This window comes from Sinocyclocheilus anshuiensis, unplaced genomic scaffold (assembly GCF_001515605.1).
Source record: "Sinocyclocheilus anshuiensis isolate Anshui unplaced genomic scaffold, SAMN03320099.WGS_v1.1 scaffold1052, whole genome shotgun sequence".
Lineage (NCBI taxonomy): Eukaryota > Metazoa > Chordata > Actinopteri > Cypriniformes > Cyprinidae > Sinocyclocheilus > Sinocyclocheilus anshuiensis.
In genome coordinates this window covers 869,028-876,009 of record NW_015549556.1, presented here as the reverse complement: position 1 = coordinate 876,009, position 6,982 = coordinate 869,028, and the positions used below count along the sequence as shown (strand labels likewise).

Here is a 6,982-nt window from a genome sequence, read left to right as displayed (position 1 = left end):
AGATGGACAGCAGGAGAGATATTTGGCTGTTGTTTCTAGTATCTGAATAAGGTGAGATTGGCCTGATTTGCTCTGAGAGTTAAAGTCAGCGCATCAGCAGAGACTCACTGTAATCCAGCAGCTAGATTACTCTCTCTCTCTCTCTCTCTCTCTCTCTCTCTCTCTCTCTCTCTTTCTCTCTCTCTCTCTCTAACACACACACACACACACGTGTGGATCCGGGTACAATCGCTGTAGAGTACGAGCGACAGGACTCTTATAAACACACTTTATCCATCAGTCAACTCAGGAGCAGAAACCTAGAGGTACTCGTTTTACATTCTCTTTATTTATTTAGTTTCCTCTTCCCCTTTAGCTTCAGTGAACTGCTGATAGTCTTTTTCTGTTTCTCTATTTCTGTCTCTATATTGTGCTTTAATTGCTCTGATAGGAACAGATTTCATGAATTGTGTGTCTTTGTTTTTGTGATATTTGCACATTCAGTCTCAGTGTGATATAAAGCTTTTGTTAAAGATAAATGTGGTTTGAAGCCTGGATTGTGATTAATTAAATGAAGTTCAGTGGTTTGTTTTGGTTTCTCTGAGTAAATTTAATTTAATTCAATTCAGAAGAAAACTGATTCTGATTTAAGCAGCATGTTCCCATGAGATATATCATGTATTTTTTATGATTTTATCTATATTAATTTATGTATTTATTTAGGCAAATAATAATACAATATATTATTTGTATTATTTATATGCATAAAATAACATCATCAACAACAACAATAATAATAATTGTTATTTTTAGTATTGCTTATAATTTATGAATTTATTATTAGTAATATTAATAACATAACACACACACACACACACACACACACACACACACACACACACACACGCGCACACATATATATATATATATATATATATATATATGTGTGTGTGTGTGTGTGTGTGTGCGTGCTCATCTAATGATGAACTGCTTGTTGTCAGCATTACTCTAGACGGCACACATTAGTTAATGAGTGTTAATTAAATTTTACTTGAAGTTGCATATGTCTATTGACCTTTTAATATCCAAATGTACTGACATGTGGCAGCGGGACGCCTGATTATGCACATGACTTCAGGAGCAAAATGTTCACGGCTGATGCACCTCTTGGTATTATAATGCCATTTTACCTAGTGCTTCACCCACATGTTGGCTGTTTTACTTAATATGTTTTGCATTGAGCACCATTGGTTTGCTTTGCAATGAAGTAATCATTTCACTGGAAACACGCCTCAGCTTGAGTCCTGAGATGAGAGGAAAACAAGACACCTTGGAAGAGCGACCAGTCTCATTTGAAAAGGCCTGATTTATTAAAAATACATATTACGAGGCTCTTGATGATTCTAAAGCAAGCTGTGCAAAATCAGTCATAAATTATTCTCATCAGTTATGATTATGGTCCTGTTCATGCAATATTGAAAATTAGAGTTTGAGGGAAAAAAAAAACAAAAAAAAAACTTGAGTGTACATACATTTTGTAATAAATAAATACAGACATATACAATGTACGTACATACATTAGGGCATTTTTCAGGAGGAAAAGATTTTAACTTCTAGAGAGGAATCCAATTTGTAGAGCTGTTCTTCCTCTCTGAACGAGCATGCAGAAATCCTGTCAGCCGCTGCACTCAACAAACACGTTTACATGGAGACAATGCCTGATTAGAGAATGATAACCACTGATAACTGCCTGAACAACACTAGTCGCTGACTACTATAGGCTAATGTGTTTTCTGGGTGTACGTGTTGATTAACAGGGTTTATTGCTGCCCTTCAGTCTCCGTAGTATTAAAGTACATATAATATTTTACTGACCTGATTCGAACTTTGAATATCTTCTTTTGGCTCTTAATCTAATCATATTAATACTTGAGTAGCAGTATGTGGCTAATGAGCCATATTCAGTAATCTTAAAGGTAATGAGGGAAAACGCTCATATGAAATTAGTTGCAAAGTGACACATCATTCATTTGAATTAAGAGTAAGAGGGATTTCTGCACATGCTTTAAAAATGACAGTTGTCTTCTGATAGAGCTGCTTTACAGCTGAAATTGAATTTGTTTCATAATTGGTGAATTTTGCAACATTAACACTTATTTTCCTGCTTATTACTGCTTTGAAACAATCTGTATTGCATAAAGTGCTATAATTAAATGTAGCTGGACAAACATATTATGATATTTTTTTTTCTTAAGTACAGCAAAAAATACATACAGCACCTTTAAGGGTGTTTACACAACACCATTTTCAACTAAAAAAAAATGAAAACATTTCAGCTGTTTTTGCCGTTCATTTACACGACAATGGCATTTTGGGGGCTTGAAAATGAAAAGGTCCGAAAATGTTTTTCAAAGTGCAAGTTTTTAAAAATGATACCATTATCGTCTCTGTGCAAACTACGAAAACACAGATTTGTGAAAATGGTGAAGTTATGTGCATGTGTATTATGTGTTAGTGTAGTATTTATTTGGTGACGTCGCCAACTACTGGCCTGGCATGCATCATACAGCAAGGGATTTTTGTGGTTCCGTGTGAATGGGAATCATTTTGACAACATTGTCATCTGCATGCAAAAAATGCTTTTACCTTTTGTAGTACATTGTTTTAGTGTAAACGTAACCTCAGGCTGACACTAGGGATGCACCGGAATGGCAATTCTGGTCCGAAACGGAAACTGAAAATTCTGGATGCACTTGGCTGAAAACTGAATATGCTTTTTAATAATTATTTATTATTTTATTAAATAATATTAAATAATTTTGTGAGACTTTTTAATTTAACTCAATCATTTTAATGATAGTAAATTTACAAATGCAAGCCATTAAAATAACCACACTTTTATTGAAAGTAAATATTAATATTAAATATCAATATATCATTTTTTACATGATTCAGTTCTATGCAACACAATCAGATTGAACTGAATTTTTGGTTTAATTATCCAAATAATGTATAGTCCTACAAAGCTATTATTATCAGAGCATATGAGCAGAGCATAGCGTCACAAGAGGGTAGCGTCGTTTTACCATAGACTGTATGCATTTTACCAGTGTTGCCTAGTACAGCTGTACTACAGCAAACAACAGGAGCAAGTATACTACATAGAAATTTCCTGTTGGCACGTTATTTGAGCGGACTTTGCTTTTCCGGTGAGCATGAGCGGTATATGAGTGGGGCGTACGAATGGGCCGAAAAACAGAAAATGCAATTTTCAGCCGATCATTTTTTTTCCCTTTTCCTACAGCATTTTCAAGCAGTCAGCGGATCATTCATGGATTCTCCATACAATGGCAGCACGTCCCTTCAGACATCCACCTCCAACCTCAACACCAGCTTCTCCAGACCAGCCGAGCCGGAAGAGGAGGGCAAGTTCTCCAGCGACGCCATCTGGCTGTGGGTGGCCATAATTGCAACCATTGGCAACATTGTGGTGGTAGCGGTGGTGTGCGCCTGTGCCTTTTAGACCCCATAGTTTGCAAGAACACAGCCTGAACTCCTGATCCTTCACCCGTTTGCACCTTAACAGTATGTAGTATGCAAGCAACAACCTTCTGTCTCCTTTCTGCAAAAACGTCCCCTTTGAGTGCATTTAAAAGCAGCTTATTTTATTTCTATGTTTTAAATTTGCACTTATTCTATAGATTTGTTTTGTGAGTAAAACAAAACAGTGGGTTAGTTTATTCATCAGAATGGGTTGGTTACAGTTTGCTTGGTTATATAAGCCAGCATTACACAACATCTGTCCAGTTGTTGATCAACGAAATCCCTGGGACATGTGTCTCCGGATAGGACTCAACTAAGTGTGCATGTTTGTGGGTGTCAGTTCTTGCTAAATCAGACAGATGGTGGTTGTCCAATGGGTCGATGCATTAAGCATGAGTTAACTGGCATCCGCTCATACTGCTTCTGGTCATTCTGCCCAATTCTCTTAGCTTCTGCCTCTTCTGGTGGCGTCAACATTGTTTTGGTCCATTTTGGGGCAGTATAGGACCAATATATGATGCATGATGGCATATGTTAGCTGCAAGTGTGAGAATGTGTTGGTGCATTCAAGTCAAGTCAGAAATATTGCATTTGATTGAGTTGAATGCATAGGAATGAATGATGCCATGAAGTTACAAGCATGCAACTGTAAGCCCAGATTTTCTGAGTTGAGGACATGCAAACATGTCAGAAGCAGTGGATGCAGGGTCTTTATTAAAGAGTACATTTGTTCAAATTAATGAAATTTTTAGTATTATAAAAAGAAAACAATATCTAAGTTGCATGTACGGAATACCACAGTAATTAGGATATATAATATATAATGATTCAATTTACAGCATCTTCATAAACTGAATACAAACAAAGCAAAAATACATCCAGTGCATTTTTATTCATATTTTTGTAAATTATACATTTTGTAGCACTCTCTACTCTATTTCTAGTCTATCTACTTGTTTTCTTTTATTTATTATAAAAAACGACCCTCTAAAACACTAGCATTCACTATTATTTTTCTATTCTATATACTTATTTTCTTGTGTGTGCGTGTGTGTGTGTGCGTGCGTGTGTGTGTGTGTGTGTGCGTGTGTATAAACCTTGCTACGTGTACTGTGGGACTAACCTGGACTTGTCACAGCACTTACATATTGTTGCTTTTTTGTTGGTTTGATTGCTTCTGTTGTCCCCAATTGTAAGTCGCTTTGGATAAAGGCATCTGCTAAATGATTAAATGTAAATGTAATGTAGGTAAATGTAAAAAAAAAAAAAAAAAATGTTGAATTGTATATAGAAAAGGAACTTTGCCATCTTGCTCCAACAAAAGTGATTTGAATGCACCTGATGTCATAATTACGACTCATAAATATGAACTTCCCATGAGGTCTTGAATGCACCATCTGTAGTTGAAGTGACTATTAAAACCGTTGCTATAAGCTGATTGATTGGCAACAATGTCAACAGACCCTTCAAACTACTGCATACTTCCTCCAAACCTCCAAAGTTCACAAAAAAAAAAATAAATAAATAAATCAGTCACTGGCAAAACATTTATAATTTAATGAAATATTTCCTATTTTTATTTCATTAGAATACATACAGTACATATGCAGAGTTCTGGCATGAAACTCTAGATGGCGCAGTCCGATAGGTCTAACTCAATCTGACCTAATGACATCATTATCACATGGCACAGCTGATTGGTTCTCTCCTGTATCGGAAGCCAATGAGCTCGCTGCTCAACATTCAAATATATGACTAGTGTTTGCAGTAGCAGTTGCAGCTTGCTTCAGAAACCCTCCACCTTCCCCAGCTCCACCTGTATAGATCTGCTACGAGGTGATTCATGTATGCAAAAGGGGGGTTATTTCATGTATGTTATATTTGCAGCAGCAGTATTTCTTACATGCTCACAGCAGCATGTGGTGGATGTATTGGCAGCAAGTCTCCGTACTTGCTCTGCCGCAGCAGCGTAGCAGATCTATTCCGCCAAGACCAAATACATTAACATTGTCATATACATTACCATGCCAATCCCTCCGAGAGTTGTCATGACTGAACTACTTTTTATTAGCTGTCAATGAGAAAAATGCTTTTTGCATGTATTAGTAGACACAAACCTCATGCCAACCAGCCCATATTGACAATGAAGCAGCATTTAGCCTCAGTGTTTCCCATTTTTCAGGGAAATCAGTCTATGAATGGCTTACTTATCTATCCCCATGTGAAGAGACTTTAACATCAGAAAACATAACTCTCCAGTTTCAGTAAACCGTAATATCAACCAATTACCGGTGCAGTGTCAACAGACCTCCTTCTCTCCCATTTAATTAAGTGTTTTTAACACAGTCTCTTTTGTTAAGGAAAAAAAAATAAAACCATTAAAACATTTAAAAAAAAAGCCCTGTCAGCTTCAGTCCGAGTTCATAGTTTACTGTTATCACATGCAAGATAATATTAGTGCTTGAATGATCCCGAATCTCCTCTTCCGTGGGTTACAGATATGCCAGCTCATTAATTCAATCATAGCTTATTTTTCAATGCCCAAAATACTTTTTTTCTGGACCGTTGATGGTCCACAGAGCTAATGGTCTGCTAGATCTCTGAACTGAGACGTGACTTTAATTCCAGCACGATTAATTAGACTGTGGAGGAGGAGGTTTAGGTTCAGAGGTTAAAATGCATTTAGTATGCAGTCGCTCTATTATTAAGCCGTTGGTGAACTCATTTTGTGGGGTTTTAGTTCAGGGATGATATAGTGTGAACTCTGACAGTCTGAACCATCTATTGCAGGATGTTGTCTCGGGGACTTTACTTGGCAAACACATAAATGCATATAGGATGGGTAATAATGTGGTATGTTAATAATGATGTGATGAGATAACATAAACTAATAAAAATGTTTTTCTTTGCCCATGCATGAAGGATGCATGTTTTAGCTCTGGAGCATTTGACTCAGTCACACCACAGAAAAGGGGACAGATAATGATACACAATATTTAGAGACATATCAATTATATGTTAAGAAGAAGTGGAATGGATAGGGATGACAATTCCTGTAATTTCCTTCAGGAGTTTGGCAGCAGGGCTGTGGTGTTTTTTTCTGGCTGTGGTTTGATCTCAGAAATGTAGCACAGCCCCGGTTTAACCCCGTTTGTGTGCTTGGCTCCGGAGTCAGTGGAGACATAGGTGCCCATCACACACTCAACTACACCACAATGTGCCTTAGGGATCATAATGCTGCCCATCTGTAAGCTCCGGTGTGGAATGATCCGTCTCCTTTTGGAGGTACGATTTCTTTATAGTAAATTTTAAGGCTCTTTAAACACCTTATGGTGACTAGTTTCAGGGGTAGCAGTGTTACATGTGAAGCATGTTACATACACGTAAAGACCACCGGATAAACAGGGATGAACTGAACGGATTATATCATCTAGTAAATACTATAAGGATCTGCAGCATT

The 6,982-nt window shown here is 37.0% G+C and overlaps 1 long non-coding RNA gene across 1 annotated transcript; it reads left to right on the top strand.

Annotated features, from left to right (window-relative positions):
- The first annotated feature begins 231 nt into the window (after positions 1–231).
- On the top strand, positions 232–3,598 carry LOC107656961 (uncharacterized). The gene is made up of 2 exons (XR_001630621.1): positions 232–305; positions 3,284–3,598. It is a non-coding gene; the product is annotated as an uncharacterized LOC107656961 (long non-coding RNA).
- The last annotated feature ends 3,384 nt before the right edge of the window (positions 3,599–6,982 follow it).